This window comes from Pinus tabuliformis, chromosome 5_1, assembly GCF_031772625.1.
Source record: "Pinus tabuliformis cultivar Carrire ecotype Pingquan chromosome 5_1, CPIR1, whole genome shotgun sequence".
Taxonomy (NCBI): Eukaryota; Viridiplantae; Streptophyta; class Pinopsida; order Pinales; family Pinaceae; genus Pinus; species Pinus tabuliformis.
In genome coordinates this window covers 684,649,146-684,666,347 of record NC_142305.1, presented here as the reverse complement: position 1 = coordinate 684,666,347, position 17,202 = coordinate 684,649,146, and the positions used below count along the sequence as shown (strand labels likewise).

Here is a 17,202-nt window from a genome sequence, read left to right as displayed (position 1 = left end):
GTAGGTAGTTTGAGGCTGCAGAAGCAAGGTTTGGATCACCTGGTACATTATCAATCAGAGCTTATCTCATCAATGAAAGGAATATCAAAGCAGTTTTTTGGTGGCAGAACTATGGAAGCATGTCTAATTCCCCTCTTTCCCCCATAAATCACTCACTAACATCCCCTGAAGGACCTTGGGATCTGCCCAACAAGTCCTATTTTCACTTCATTTTTGTAAAAATACTAAATCAAGCTTTGACTTTCTTCAATAAAAAGAAGCCACATTTCTTGTGTAAAAATCATTCTATACCCCTTTCATCTTCTTATGTCTAAGTTTTCATACTATGGACTTAGCATTCATTCATTCAATTTCAATCCATAAACTCATATTAACCCCTAATTCTATTATATAGCTCCCTAAAAACTACTTCCTCGTCCCTATTTCTACAAAAATCATATTAAAAACCCAAAAATAATAAATATTCCCACCCCTTGGCACTATAGCCATATAACATAAGTCTTGGGAAATAATAGTCCATTTGGGACTACTATTAGCCCTTCTGAGTCTAAAACTGGGGTTAATTTAAAATTCGGTCAAATTAAAACCCCCCTCTCACACATAAACCTTATAGCAATATCTTCCACGCATACATTTTATTTTGGATTAATTTGATATTCAATCAAATTAATAACCACTGGCGCCCACTTACAAACCCATATAAAAACCCACATCACCTAAGTTCCCCCCACGGTATATTTTATAATAGTTAAAATACGGGTGGATCCTCGCGCTGTATCACCCCACCATGTCCACGTCCCGTCAACCATTGATCTGTGCCGTGCAGATCCGACGACCCAAGTGAATTTCGGAGCGCCCCCGACGTTTAACAGTTAGCTTCCGATAGCATAGCGGTTTCTCCGCCGTACAGAATATGCGTGTCTCCATGTGATTGTATCGGATCCCCTCTGACACTTACCGCCTCCGTATCAAAGGCAGTCCGATAAAACCACAAACCACCTTCTGCCTTCCCGCCCCTCACGTCAGCGCCACGTCGCCGCACACGTCACTTTCGCGTCAACCTGCCGCCGCGCCGTATCATCGCCAACTCATCTGCCTATGTCCCCACCTTGCCACCGTGTCCTGTGCCACGTCGTCGGTCCCGTCACCTGCCACATCACCCTGCCGTACCTAGGACCCGCCGATGATGTCATGCTGACATCAATACAGAAAAGCGCCAAATATGCCAAAATTGCATAAAAACGTATGTTTTCGACTGATTTGTTCATTTCTATTGGACAAGTTGGAAGCACCAGTGCATGCCGTTTTACGTCATTTGTCAGCCCAAATGCAAATTTGTCTATCCTAGCCATTGCCGCCTGCAACTTCGACTCAATTGCTCGCCATTGAACCAGCGCGACACCCTCGACTCTATAAAACCAGGTATTTGCCCAAAATTCTACCTGTTTACCCCTGTTTTCGCCAATTTCTCTATTTTTCTTGCTTAAAAACTCTGCAACTATCCAAACCAAGCACATTTTTGCACCTAAACGCTGCTTGAATTCACTCAGTAACCCTCTGTTCACCAGGAACCCTCTGAACCCGCGACAACTTGCAAATTCGCCATTAAAAAATGTTTTTAAGCTCGGGTTGTCGACAAAACTCCATACAACACAGAATTGTCCCCTTTTTACCACATTCCACTATAAAAAATTCAGTAATTGGGCTGAGAACTATCCCCATTTCCCTCTGCAGTTTGCCCACAGTCCTTTTAAATCCCAGTGTATTCATCAAAGAAAAGAAAAGTTTTTCAAAAACTCTGCAAAGTGACCTCTTTTATAATAGCCACGGGCCTTGAAAGGCTATTGCCTCATTTGAACTCATTGTGTAGCTATTTTGCAAATCCTCAGAAGCTCTTTCATCAGCCTGTTGTTACACTAATCTTGTTTCCAAGGATAAGCACATATAAACCTCAAAATGGCCACTCCCACAACATTAAATATTGCTCCTTTGAATGCACCACATAGGAACCTGGAATGGCTGGCCCTTGCTGACAGAGATTACCAAATGAAAGAAACAGTGGAACTCACCAACAAATATCATATTGAAACCTTTTGTGAGTTAAGAAAGAAATACAGGAGCAATGCTGATATCCTTGGTATCTGGGAGTCCAATCTGCCAATTCACTATCTCCCACAAGTTAATGTATTCCTTGACCTTATCCATCAATGCTGTGAGAATTATGAGCCCACTCAAAGAGCAAGTTTGGCTCCATCTGAGACTGTTTTGTTTCACATCACCCCTCAAGCCATAAACAAGATGCTCAATTTTGAGCCAACAAAGCCTCTAGTTCCTCTCTCCATGAAACTTTTGCTGGACCAAGGTGCCAAGCTGCCCAGCTCAGAGATCACAAGAATTGCCCAGCTGTTCATGCAACCAGATTGCCAATTCCAGCAGCCTCCTCCTTATCTGCATGTATGGTTTAATGAAACAGGAAGAATGCTGGTAGATATCATATCCTGCATCTTGGGATTCAATACCAGTGAGTATGTGGATGAGACAGTTTTAGTAATGTTGTCTATGTTTGCTCCAGGACAGCCCCCTGCTGTCCAATATGATTATGCCACCTTTATTGCTGATAAGATTCATGAGCAATTCATGAACCTGGAGAGAGAAAGGGTGTTCAAACATACCTCCTATATATATCACTTGCTAATGTACTATCAGCCTGATAGTTTCCCTGTTTTCCTCAGAAAATTAGATGCCAAGGGGGAGCGAAGGTCTGTAATATTCTGGTCACCAGTCTGCCACCATGTTTATTACTCGCCATATACATATTGTGAGTTCATTGACCTTTTTGTCTATCCAGCTACCTACTTATTATCAACAAATCCTCCTCCCAGAATTACTGATGAGATGCAAAAGATCCTGCAACTTTCCAAAAGCTACAGCATTGGTGATTGGTATTTTGACCAAAACCACATGGTAATCAGGGTTTATGGCTGTGAATTGGCCCCTTACAGACTACCTAAATATGTCCCAATGAGACTATTTGCCTTGGAATACTTCCGGCAATTTGGTAATGCAGATCTGATCCATTTCTATGGCAAAAGCAAAAAGGCATAGCTGAAAATCAGACACCAATTGGGTCCATTCATTTTCAATAAAAGAGAAGAAGCTTGGGTGGAGGTACACAAAATGTTGAAAATTTTTCTATTACTAAAAACAAGCTTTTATTGGGCACCATATGACCCCAATCACTTTATAAGCCTTAAAAGAATCAAATACAGGCTTGTAGCATATGAACACTGCACTATCCCTCAAATTGAGCAATTTGCTAATCAACAAGAGTGGGTAAAGGGCACTCTAGTTGAAGAATTTTCAGAGGAAGAAATAGCAGAAAAATCAATCAAAGATCTTGAAAAAGCAGTTGACTTGGAATCTTTTGGACAGGTGTTTTTCACAGCCCCTCGGCATCTTGGAGAAGGCACCTCATCTGCCACTACCTCCCAACAACCTGCCCAAGTAAGCACCCCACCTGCAGCAATAGATAAAGGAAAGGCAGTGCAGCATTCAGAAGAGCAAGTGAAAAATTTAGAATAGCAAGAAGTAATGACAGACCGGCCTACTTCTACAGATGGACAGAGTCAAGGGCAAGACCCTGTAACTGAAGCAAAAGTGACTGAAATTCTTGTGCTACAAACACCTCTAACTGAGGAAAGGGCAAAGAAGAGGGATAGGCAGGAAGATAGCCCCCCAGGGACATCCACAGAGCAACAAGGAGAAAAGAGGCAAAGGTTAAATCCTTTTTCAGAGGAAGAAATGCCAGAGGGGTCCATAGAACAACAAATTCCCCCAGGCATGGAGACATTGGCCAGCTCTTTTCAGCAGGAGCAAGAGAGATAGCAGGGGGTGGAAGTAACATCCACAAGGCAACAGGGCAGACATGCCTCTGATATTAAAAAAGAATTCACTGATATCAAAGCCAGGAATGAGCCAGTGAGACTACAACTATACAACCAGCTAATAAGGATGGCCCCTACCAATCAACAAAGGTTAATGGCAGCCTATGACATCCAGGAAGGAAGAATGACCCTCGGTCACTTCAGACCCACAACTCAGAAACCCCAACCAGCTATTAATTACATTAGAACCAATCTGGAAATGTTTGCCAAGGATATCCATCCGATGGACCAGATTGAATTGCACAAGCAGACTGGGGAGATGGTATATTCTACTCTAGCAGATAAGACATTGTTAGCCCACAGATTGCAAAACTCTTTGCACAATACTGCTGCCCAACTAGAGTTAGAGAAAGCTTCATCACAGGCCAAGGACAATAGAATCAAGTCCTTGGAGGAGATTATCATAGAGCTGGGACATGACCCCACTGATCCCAAGGGTGTGCAAGCTTTGATAAAAAAGAAGGATGAAGACATAGCTGCCCTAAGAAGACAAATCAAGCTATCACCCACATTGCATCCTCAAGCTACAGAGGTGGCCCAACAAAAAGAGGAGCAGGACGTAGTAGCTTTGCTTACAACCTTACATAAAAGGTTGGTAGAAACAGAAAGTGCCTTGGAGGCATCATTACAGGGAAGACAGGGAGAGTTGGCCTCTCAGCCAATTCAAACAGCTCAGATTCTTATAGCTGCTCCTCCCACTGCCACCACAACAGTCCCTCCCACTGGTACAACATCAGAAGCAGGTGCCTCAAGCTCAGCACCAATTTCAGCAACTACCTCAGCACCTACAGAGCAAGGCACCAGCTTGAAAATGGACAACATGATGAAAGAAATAGAAGCCTTGGAACTGAAAATGGCAGAATTGAAAGAAACCAAGGAAAATCTGGCTAAGATTGAGGAAAAATATGATAAATCAAAACAAGAAGTGGTTGAGAAGACAAGGGAAGTCAAAGCCTTAGAAAGAAGAATAAAGGAGCTGGAGAAAGAGCTCACTTTTGATAGGACTCTAGCAGACATCAAGAAAATCTTGTGGGCCAAGATTGGCCAATCCATTACAGACCAATGGCAATCCATTGAAACTATTCATGAGCAAATGGATTTAATAAGATTGGCTCAGTTTGAAAACCAAAAGGCTAGAACATCTCTAGGAAACATACCCGAGCAAGCTAACAGAATGATCCAATTTTTGAATACTCGCACCAAAGGGCAGTTGGCCGAATTGGGAATCAGGAACAAAACTGAAACTATTTTGCTAATAAAAAGGGTGTTAACCCTTAGGAATTTTGTGCAAACATTGGAGAGAAAATGCCAAGAGATTCAAGCAGAGGTGGATGAATTCAGAATAAAGATCACAGCATTACAGAGCAGAGGGCTACCTAGCCTAGTAACCAGTGTTGGAAAACTGCTGTCATATGAGCATTATGCCAACAGAGTGAACAATTATGCTACCAATCAAATCACAGCTTCCTCAAGCACTTCAGAAGATACAGGGCCTCCAACTAGATAGGCTGTCTTTGATAAATTAGAAAATCTATTCTATATTGCACATGAGATAAATCATCTCTTTGAAGACCAGCCAAACTTTTACAGATACATAGAAGCTGATGAAACATTGATAAAAATTCAAAGGCATCAGCTACCTACAGAAGATTGGTGGAGAGGAATGATGGAGACATTGCTCAAGTGATTTTGGGTATTAATTCTTTTTTGTAAACTACAGTTCAGCATATATAGATGGCACAGTCCAGCAAAGTAGCATAAAGCAGAATTGGAATGTTAATTATAGCTCATCAAAAGTAAAGTAGCCCAGCACCAAGGATGAAGACCAAGACAACAACAGGAAGCATAACAACATCAGAAAAGCACACGCAGAATAAATGTGTGGCAGGCAGCCGACTAATTCAGCCCAGAAAGTAAAAAATTCTCTGACATAATAGACAGCTAGCAAGCCAATATTAACTACAGTATTTAATTCTTCATTTACTTCCTTGGAAGAGTTGGTGATGTAATTTATTACATGAAGACTCATCATCTAGATATTTTGTATCATATTTCTATATATATACCTCCCCATAGAACGTATTTGGGGTTGGTTGATGATTTTCGCTCTAAGAGCTGCGCTGTAACTTTCAGATTTCCTAATACAAAGAACTGATGGAGTTTATGATTTCTGCACTGTCTGGATGTGAATGTGATGAGCTGCGTTCTGCTACAGGATTCCTGTGTTGTTTAATGAAACAATAAGTTTTTCTAAACCATGTTTTGTCCTTTCTATGTTTGCCAAATTCACATGTATGTTTCATGATCTTAGCGACAGAGAAAAAGAATAGCTCAAGACTTGTTTAAATACACCCTTTGCTCAATCTCTGTTTCTAATTATGTTTTCTGCAGAACTGGTCATGAATATGAATTCTTAATTGCTCATATTTGCACTGATTCTTTCATTGTGAATGTTGTTTAGGAATTCTTAACTGTTCCTAGATAATATTCTCACCTTTCCCTCTATCAACATAGTGAAAGATCCTTGACTGCCTTTCATTCCCTTATTCCATGCCATCGATTCCTAAATTTGAAGATTTGTTTCATGGATACCTATCTGGCTCTGTAGTATTACTTCTTTCCCAACAAGCACTTTCAACAATACACAGTCATTGACTCCATTGCCCAATGGTTTAAGTTATTCTGAGAGCTACATATCAGATCTATTTGAAACCATCATCCAACCAAACTCAAAACAAAATCCTGCACATTATAACTAGCCTAAAATTACACCAAAACAAAGTTTAATCTTAAAGAGAGAGCCCTCTCTGGTTGCAGGTAGGCTTGGACCTGTAGCTAAAAGATTGGTTAGTGGTTACCTCGGCCGTATTCCCTTGGGAGTCAAAGGGAACAACCTGAGTGATAACAGAATTAATTTTGAGGGTCCGCTCCTAGGCCGTGTGCCCACTGTGAAATTTGAAGACTAGGACCTTGTGGGTAGCGAGAAGTTCCTGCACTTAGAGATGGTGAGCCTAATGAAATAAAATAAAGAGGGTCTAATGATAACATTGGAGCCACGAAAATGGTTGCGCGGTGTGGAAAAGGCCAGTTTTCTTCATTTGCTATGGATACCAAATTTTCACTGCGCGCTGATCACCATTTTTTTCATAAGGCAGCTGCTTTGCCTGGTCCATGATTGGTACTTATGGCTGGAGGAGCCTATTCCCATCAGTGCAGATCTCATCTGCCAAATTTCTCAGCTTCCCTATAAGGGAAAGGACCCCGTGATGATAGCAGGAAAAAGCAGCAACTTGGCTCTCACGGAAGCCATGAAGAAAAAATATAAGCTTGAGAAGAAAAATAGGGGTTACGCTATCACCAGTATCAAGAATAAGGGGGTGCATGTAGCCACCCAACTCCTAGATGGTAATATAATGAGAAAATGTCATGGTGATGAAGTACTAACGTCGGTAGTTGCATTGGCCAAACAGTGTGCGAAAGGGGTCTAGTTCAACTGGGCTGAGTTCCTCGGTGAAATTTTTTTTCTCAATTGCCAGGAGGCCCAGGAATAGGGTATGACCTCCCACTACACGTGGTTGCTCTTATCCATCTTATTGGTAGTGGGGGAACTATCGAAGGATAGCCAGTTCCCGAGCATCAACCGAGACTTACAAGAGGTCGCAAAGTATGCTTCGTTCTGGGCTACCAAGGACACAAAATGGATTCGCGATAACAAGACTTTCTGGGTGCTCATGGAGGTGAGCATCTGAATGTGGATTAATAGGAGGCCGCGACTGTCCCCCACGATGCACAACAGTCTGTAGAGTTTTGTAGACTTCAAGGCAGACATGCACAACATCTACATCTGGGCATGAAAAGATTCGATGCAGCGGTGGACAAAGATCCCATTCATAGCCACTGACGATGTGATGTTTATAGTGTTAGAGACATGGCCTCTCGAGTGGCGTGCCCCAGATTTGGTAGAGTTGGATAAGACAGCAACACAGAAAAGGAAGGATGAGGCCAAGCAGCGCGTCACCCAACTAGCTAAGCAAAGGAGGAACGAAAAAGTGGTAGCTGAGGTTAGGGTAGTCCGCGAAGTAGCACAGGTAGTTGCAGAGCAAAAGAAGGCCGTCGGAGTAGCAGACAGTAGAGGCTGCCACAGTGTAGGTAGAGGAAGGCCAAGCAGTTCCTGCAGGGCAGGAGGCAAAGTACATAGAGCTTGCAAAAGAGATCGTAGACCGAGGGACCACCTCTGCACAACTCAAGCGGTCATGTATTGTAGAAAGATCGAGCCCAAGAAATAAGGTCAAGGCCTCAAAGCTGGCTATCAATCCGATCACCTTAACTGAAGGTGATCTCCATGACATCGGCAAGAGAGTTCGTGATGTCACTAGTGAAGCACTCAAAGACTTTATGATAGAGCGGCAGACTGTGTTAGGAGTTACAGATGCACCCCCCGTAGGAGGGTACCTTGTCTACCCATGTTGCAGCATTCACGTTGGCAGCAGAACAGATGCTACGCGCAAAAATGGCCAATACGATAACATTTCTAGATGGAGCGCTAGTCTCGGAAAACACAATGGAGCGGGTGATGCTTAATAAAATGAAAGTCGTCGGCCTTAACTTGGTTTCCCTTCCCCATGACACACTTTATCAGCTGCAGGATGGGATAATAGCTGACCTCATGCCAAAGAGAGTCGCATAATCCGAGTTCTGAGCGAGCAGAAGATTAATATAAAACAACTTAGCTTGTAGCGTGATGCATTGGTATTGTAGAACAAACAGTTGGTACAGACAATCGATGATGCCTGCTATCACATCCCATAGTTGTCCATTACAGCGGACCTACCAACAGAAGTGCGGATCCACTATTTGGCAAGTGGATTTTGTGACGTGCATGAGGAAATAACAAGAGTACAACTGGAGCTGAATCTCTAGGTTGTCGAGTTGCAGCTGAAGGCATAGCCTTCCACTCCCCCAGAGGTTAGAGAATAGTGCACCAGCTCTATTGTAGTATGGATGGAAGAGATTGGAGGTGCAGTCTGCGATTGTACCAACATGTTGGAGCAGGCACTGGAGGTCCTCACTATGTTGCAGGAGGACCCCAACATTTAGCGGCTGGGGAATGAGGCACGCGAACTCCATCAACGATATGACAACATTAGAGGGACTATGCAAACAACAATCCTTATTCAGCGGCTTGCAAGGATGTAGCAGGCCAAGGCCTTAAAAGAACAGGTGAATGCATCATGCCACAAAGAAGTAGTTATAGAAGTGCGTGTCTAACCATGGATTGATGAAGCCTTCACAATCACGGCGGATACTGGAGGAAAGCTTATGCAGACTCAAGGGCTACATGTACAAATGCAGCACAACACACCGCAAATAGAGGGGTCAGAAGTAAGAATGCAGTAGGTTCAGCAGGCAGCAGCACAGTGCGTTATACAGATTCAAGCTGTTCGAGACCAGTTGGAGGGACTCTACGCCAAGATCTCCGCGCTGAGAGAGTGACTCGAGGGCGAGTCATGATGTTTGTGTTGGGGGCCTGTTGGGCATAGAATCCACCCACAACATGTTTTGGGGCTCAAAGCCCAATTTTTTGTCAAATAATGTTGTAAGACTCCACAAATTGAGGTCCCGGAGCGTGAAATGTATGTTGAGTCGTAGGGTTGTCCACCCTAACTTTTGTAATGTAATGTAGGCCTACCCATGGTCCGCGGACCATTGAATTATATAAATAGAGTGAGGCTCTAATTTGTAAATGAAGAGGTAGATGAAAAAATGAATGGAGTCTAGAAGATAGCAAGCATAGAGAAAAGGTCTAAGTATCTTGGGTCGTAGTCGTAGGAAGAGGCTCTACAGCTAAGTGTGCAGAGGCCTAGTAGAGTCCGCAGCTGAGTGCGCAGACCCCTGCAACTGAGTGTGTAGGGCAAAGTTGAGTCTGTAATAAGGAAAGAGGAATAATAAAGAGAAGTTTGATTCCAAATCTTGTGTATTTGTTCTTGTGCTACTACCTATTTAAATATATTGTTTTCTTTATCGTGTGCACTTATATGAATACTGAACATTGTTAAATATAACTAGACACACACTAACAAGCTAAGGGATTGACAGCTATTAGGTTAGTAGTAAGGAATTGGGTCATAACACAGATTGCACCTCGAGCAGGGCTGCCCAAAGGCAGCATTTCAGGCTGCGAGGTACTGATAGATGCACTTAGCGACGTGCACAGGGAAAATCTGCGGACCCCTGAAAATCATCAGACATCTCTAGGGTGTGGAAAACTGGTTCTAGCACCCTCCCATACTAGTTCCAATGAGACCTCAATCCACGCTCTATGGACTGTTGCCGAAAGGGCCAGTAGTATCAGGATTTGTTTGGCTAATCACCTCTAAACTTGGGCCAGGCCCCTATAAGCCAACATGGGGAGAAAAACAGTTGAAGGATTACAGGTTACCAGGAACAAGACAAGATTAGTCTGCAAAGGATATGCACAAGTGGAAGGAATTGATTTGGACAAAAAAATTTCAGCAGTTGCTAGAATGGAAGCCATCCAGATATTTCTCCCCTATGCATGTTCAAGAAAAATAAAAGTCTACCAAATGGATGTTAAGTCAACATTTCTGAATGGTGAATTAGAAGAAGAAGTTTACATCAAACAACCTGAAGGTTTTCTACTATCAAAATGAGAAGACTATGTTTGCAGGTTAAAGAAGGCTCTGTATGGTCTCAATCAGGCTCCCAGAGCATGGTATGCTCATCTTGACGGATATCTACATCAACAAGGGTTCAAGAAAGGTATTTCTGATAGAAATATTTACGTCAAAATAGATAAAGACAATTTAACAATCGTTGAGGTATATGTGGATGATATAATCTTTGGTAGCAATGATGATCTACTAAGTACGAAATTTGCCACAAAGATGTAAAGTGAGTTTGAGATGTCTTTACTTGGTAAGTTGACATACTTCTTAGAGCTTCAAATATCTCGGCAAGAGAAAGGATTATTTATATGTCAAGCCAAGTACATCAAGGAAATGCTCAAGAAATTCAAAATGGAAGATTGCAAACCCATCCTTACTCTGATGGTAATAGGTTGCAAATTGAGCATAGATGATGCATCTAAGGATGTGGATCAAAGGTTGTACATATCTATGATTGGTAGTCTTCTATATGTAACAGCCTCCCGGCCAGATGTTATGCAATCAGTTGGACAAGTAGCAAGATTCCAAGCAGCACCAAAAGAATCACATATTATTGTCATCAAAAGAATTCTTCGATATCTAAAGGGCACAATAGAATATGGCTTATGGTATCCCAAGGGCAACAATCTCATTATTCAAGCCTTTACAAATGTAGATTTGGCGGGAAGCATTGATGATCGTAAGAGTACTAGTGGAGCAACATTCTATCTAGGTGGTTGTCTCATATCATGGTTGAGGAAAAAGGAAACCTCAATCTCGTTATCCATAGTAGAAGTAGAAGATATCATAGCAGCATCCTGTTATACTCATGTTCTCTAGATGAAGAAAACTTTTCAAGATCTTCAGGTCAAGATTGATGAGCCTATTCCCATATTTTAAGATAACACCAGTGCCATCAGTATCTCCAAGAATCATATGACACATTCCAAAACAAAGCACATTCCGATTAAATATCATTTCATTAGAGAGAAGGTTGTCGAGAACAATATCAAGCTTGAATATGTTGGTACAAAAGAAAAAAAATTATTGATACCTTCCCTAAACTTTTGAATTAGAAGCCGGAGAACCCACAGTATTAACCATTTCTTCTATCAACATTTCGAATCCCAATCGGGATCCATCATCAGGACAAACTTGAATGAAGAAAGAAGAAGAGCTCTAATTAGGGTTTAAATAGTTTTTAATAGAGATATGTCTGCTAGAATTTGTTGACTGTTTGCTTGATTAAATCTTTCTTTCTTTCTTTCTTTCTTTTTTTTATTTATTATTATTGATTTATTTATATTTTATTTATTTATTTTTTATTTATTTATTTATTTATTTATTTTTAATGATTTTAATTAATTAATTATTCAAAATTATATTAACATGTTTATTGCTTGAGTTAATATTCAGAATATAAATATTAATAATAATAATAAGTGAGTAATTTTAATTATTTTTTTTTTTTTTTTAATATTAAAAATAACATTTAGTGTATTAATATATTACATATTTAAATATTAAATGTTAACCTTAATAATAATATTAATGTATTAATAATGATTAATAATTAATAACTAATAAATAATAGTAATAATAAATAGTGATAATGATAATTAATAACTAATAATTAATAATTAATAATAAATAACTAATAATGAATAATAATAATAGTAATGTTTAATGCATTAATAGTAATAATTGATGATTAATAAGTAATAATAGATAATTAATAACTAATAGTTAATAATATTAATGAATTAATAATAATTGATAATTAATACAAATAATTAATAATAATAAAAGTAAGCCAATGAATTAATAATAATTATTAATAATTAATACCTATTAATTATTAATTATTAATTATTAACCAATAAGTATTAATAATTAATTAATAACTAATATTTATTAATAATATTAATTTTAGCGAGTTAATAATAACTAGTAATCTTACAATATTAAATTAATGTATTAATAATAATTAATAATTAATAATAAATAAAGTTAATGAATTAATAATAATTAATACTTAATAGCTAATAATTATCAATAATATTAACAATCTAGTTAAAACCTAATAGAGAAGCAAGTAACCACTGATTGCTAGAAGGGGAAAGAGAAATTTACCTGTTAAGCTCTACCTGAGATGTACTGTCGTTCTTAATCTTTCTGATTAAGGGAAGCCAGCTACCACTAATCTCAATACCATTGTCCCTGTTGAGATTATGTGGATGTTTGATGATTTCAAGAGCTTCTCTGATCTTCCGCCTGTGATGTTTATCTTCTCGAGCGATAATTGAAGCAATGAGTGGTTACTTCCTTCTCTATTAGGTTTTCACTAGATTGTTAATATTATTGATAATTATTAGCTATTAAGTATTAATTATTATTAATTCATTAACTTTATTTATTATTAATTATTAATTATTATTAATACATTAATTTAATATTGTAAGATTACTAGTTATTATTAACTCGCTAAAATTAATATTATTGATAAATATTAGTTATTAATTAATTATTAATACTTATTGGTTAATAATTAATAATTAATAATTATCTATTAATTAATAATTAATAGGTATTAATTATTAATAATTTGTTATTAATTCATTGGCTTACTTTTATTATTATTAATTATTTGTATTAATTATCAATTATTATTAATTCATTAATATTATTAACTATTAGTTATTAATTATCTATTATTAGTTATTAATCATCAATTATTATTATTAATGCATTAAACATCACTATTATTATTATTCATTATTAGTTATTTATTATTAATTATTAATTATTAGTTATTAATTATCATTTATTATTAAAACATAAATATTATCATTAATTATTAATTATCATTATTATTAATACATATTAATTATCATTATCACTATTTATTATTACTATTATTTATTAGTTATTAATTATTAATCATTATTAATACATTAATATTATTATTAAGGTTAATATTTAATATTTAAATATGTAATATATTAATACACTAAATGTTATTTTTAATATTAAAAAAAAAAATTAAAATTAATTAAAATTACTCACTTATTATTATTAATATTTATATTCTGATATTAACTCAAGCAATAAACATGTTAATATAATTTTGAATAAATAATTAATTAATTAGTAAATATCATTAAAAATAATAATAATAATAATAATAAATAAATAAATAATAAAAAAAGAAAGAAAGAAAGATTTAATCAAGCAAACAGCCGACAAATTCTAGCAGAGATATCTCTATTAAAAACTATTTAAACCCTATTTAGAGCTCTTCTTCTTTCTTCATTCAAGTTTGTCGTGATGATGGATCTCGATTGGGATTCGAAATGTTGATAGAAGAAATGGTTAATACTGTGGGTTCTCCGGCTTCTAATTCAAAAGATATAAACCACAGAGGTCTTAAATCCAGGACCTTCCCTAAACCTTTACCTCGTGAAGCATTTGCATATCCTCGCCAGAAGATTGGGATTCTCCCAAGTTCTCATTAGATTTTCCTTATTCAGAAAATAAAGGGGGAGTGGAAGTGTGTACAGGTCCACAGGATGGTTATGCATCAGGGGGAGTTACCTTTTTCCATTTATGTCAAAGGGGGAGAGAAGGCAATAGGAAGAGGTGCCATGATCGCAAGGGGAGTACTTGTGTTGCCATCAAATCCAAAGGGGAAGATTGTTGATCTAAATATGTTTTGAGGTTGTCATTGATGTCAACCCAAGTGGAACCAGGGGCTACCATGTTCTTGCAAGGGAATTTTGACTTGAAAAATTACTCTATTTTGAGTCAAGGATATTCTAGATGGATTCTGCTCATCGGTATGTTTCTATTGGTATATGGCACGCCAAGCAATTCTTCACGGTTTGAGAGATATTCATGTTTGAAGTTAGTAACCCCAGTTAGTGGGCTAAAACCCTATGGGGTTGTGGCATGGCACTCATGATTGTTTTTGGTCATTGAATAGTCATTAATTAATAATTTTTTAAGCTCCTAAAATCCCTCCAACATTTTCCATAGAATCCCCTCTCAACTCTATAAATAGAAATCTCATATATCCTCCAAAGGTAGTGATCGTGACATTTTCGCTATAACTTCATTTCTTCGAAGTCTTAGATTCTAAAATGAAAACCCATTTGATTCAAAATACTGATGAACATCATGACTAAATTTCAGATCTTGGTTCACTATATTCTCGTAGATATGATCTGTGGAAGTTAGTGTTTTTGCAGGCTCCTGAATTTCATCTCAAAGAAGTGACCTTGGGAAAATCGTCATAACCCTCTCTCTGAGAAGAGGATTGGAATTGTGTAAAAAGTGGCAGATAGTGCATGGAATATAGTTTTCTATGTATCAATTTTAGAGTCGAAGGAGGAAACAGTGACATGTGGCATGTCGTACACGTGTGCTCTACTGAACTAGTCCATAATTAGGTCATTGTGAGAGATTGGGCATAACTTTGTCTTGAAGAGTCCAAATCGGGTTAGACCTATGGCATTGGAAAGAAGACTCAGAGGGATACTACATGACCGAAGATCACATATTGGGGATTTGAAATAATAGATATACATCAGATTAAATATCATGCTCCTAGAAGGTGAGAAAAACTAGATCAAGTGCTGTCAAGGGGTGCAAAGAACTAGACATTCTAGGGCAACAAAGAGCAAGGTGCAACAAAATGATGCGGCAGAGGTTAAGTTACAGGTATGTATCTTCTATATATGCATGTCCATTTCTTAATTGCATTAGGTTCTTTGTATTCTAATTTGTTGTTTTTGTTTAGCACTGACATATGCTCTGCAGGATGCGGTAAGTTTTGTTATTATCATGTCATGGGCATTTCCTTGAAAAAATTTTGCAGGTATTATACATTCATCAAGAGAAGATTCAATGCATAATCTAATGTTCTAAAGAGTGATAAAGGGTAGCATGACAATAGCAGCAATCAAGGTGTAGAGCAACAGTAAGAAGTTCACCATATGAAGTCTTCAAGTGGGAAGCACTGCATACAATCATTGTAAAAGTATTATTGTACAGAGTCATTGTAAAAGCATCACTGTAAAAGTTGTACAAGTGTCTATCTGACAAGAGTTGAAGAGGCAATGTTGGGAGGTCTAGGATCATTATTAGGCGGTTGTGTCATAGTTGGGGTTATGGTCTAATGTGTCTTCTTCTTCTACATCATTCTATATCATTGTAAAATGTACCATTTTCCCTGGTACGAGAGTCCATTCTTCTTTTATTCTTCTATAGGGTGGTAGGGTGGTGCTAGGCTGGTGCACGAAGTCACCAATAGTTTCAAGCCTATGAAAACTTCAGGGTGATAGGGTGGTGCTACGGAGATTTGTATCTCATTGGGTGTTGGGGCATCCATTCAGTTGACTATTGAATAATCTCAGGCGTTGGAGCGTCCATCCAGTGGAAGCTGGAGAAGAATGCTTTTCTATAATTCTAGGAAGTTGTTGCTTTCATTTCAGTTGGGGTTGAAGATTAAAGAATTTATTAGAAAAGTGTTTTGTGGTTTTTGACTTGGAGGGGGTTTTCCACCTGAAATCTTTATGCCTCCTGGGTTCTTTTATTTAGTGTTATTACTACGGAAATGTTAATAATAATTGAAAATTAACCAATGCTCTGAAAAAATTTAAAAGTTCTAATTGCTAAGGAATACTGATTCACCACCCCCCCTTAGTATTTTCCAACAAACACACCATTTGTTACATAAATGGTAGTGATCCTTTACAATTCCCAATATATCAGTGATAAACTAGGCAGCTCCAGGGGACTTGTAGGAGAAAGAGAAACTCATAGCAGTTGAGAGGGATGAAAATGAATAATTCACATGGAGACTTGTTGAACCCTTATCCCTCTCACCAAGGCTTTCTATGATGTCACATAAGGCCAACATTCACTCTTATATGGACCAATTAATCCCTCATGTAGGATCCATTTCCACCAAAATAAATTTCTTTAAAGAATAATTTAGATAGACATGAAAAAAATTAGGAGCTGAGGTCGTTTGTGCCTTGTCCTTCACATGACCCTCACGATATGATAAGTTTATTGAAAGGAGTTCATGTCTTAATTCTTTTCTACTTCATGCATGATCTAGGTGGCTCCAAAGACGCACACAGGACAAAGAGGTATTATGAAAGCCCGCAAATCAAAGTGATCAGAATGCTTTCAAACCAAGACCAGAGCATAGATCTCATCGTCCTGATCACGGCAGTGTGAATGGTTTGTCAATACGAGCTGATATGAGGGTGAACGAGCCAGTTAAAGTTTTGGTCAAAGTTGGACTCTTGGCCAGGTTCAAGTGTCCTACAATTTGACCGACCCCTGGGCATGAAAGCTAGCTCCTGAAAGTGGTCGAAATTGTGGCCTCATTAATTTGCCTAATATCCCTTATTTTCTACAGATTTGAAAAACACCTCTATTTTAAAAATTAAAAATATATATTTATATTAAAATGGGTGGCGAGCCATGACCCCCACCATCCCCACCGGGACCCAAAACAAAATTTTAAATAATTTTAGGTCAATGGGCCATCACTACCACTGACCCCAAACCAACCATAACCA

The 17,202-nt window shown here is 38.1% G+C and overlaps 1 pseudogene; it reads right to left on the bottom strand.

The window, feature by feature from the left end:
• Positions 1 to 1,517, bottom strand: part of LOC149166799 (lysine-specific histone demethylase 1 homolog 3-like) — a 48,126-nt pseudogene extending 46,609 nt beyond the window's left edge.
• Positions 1,518 to 17,202: the final 15,685 nt, after the last annotated feature.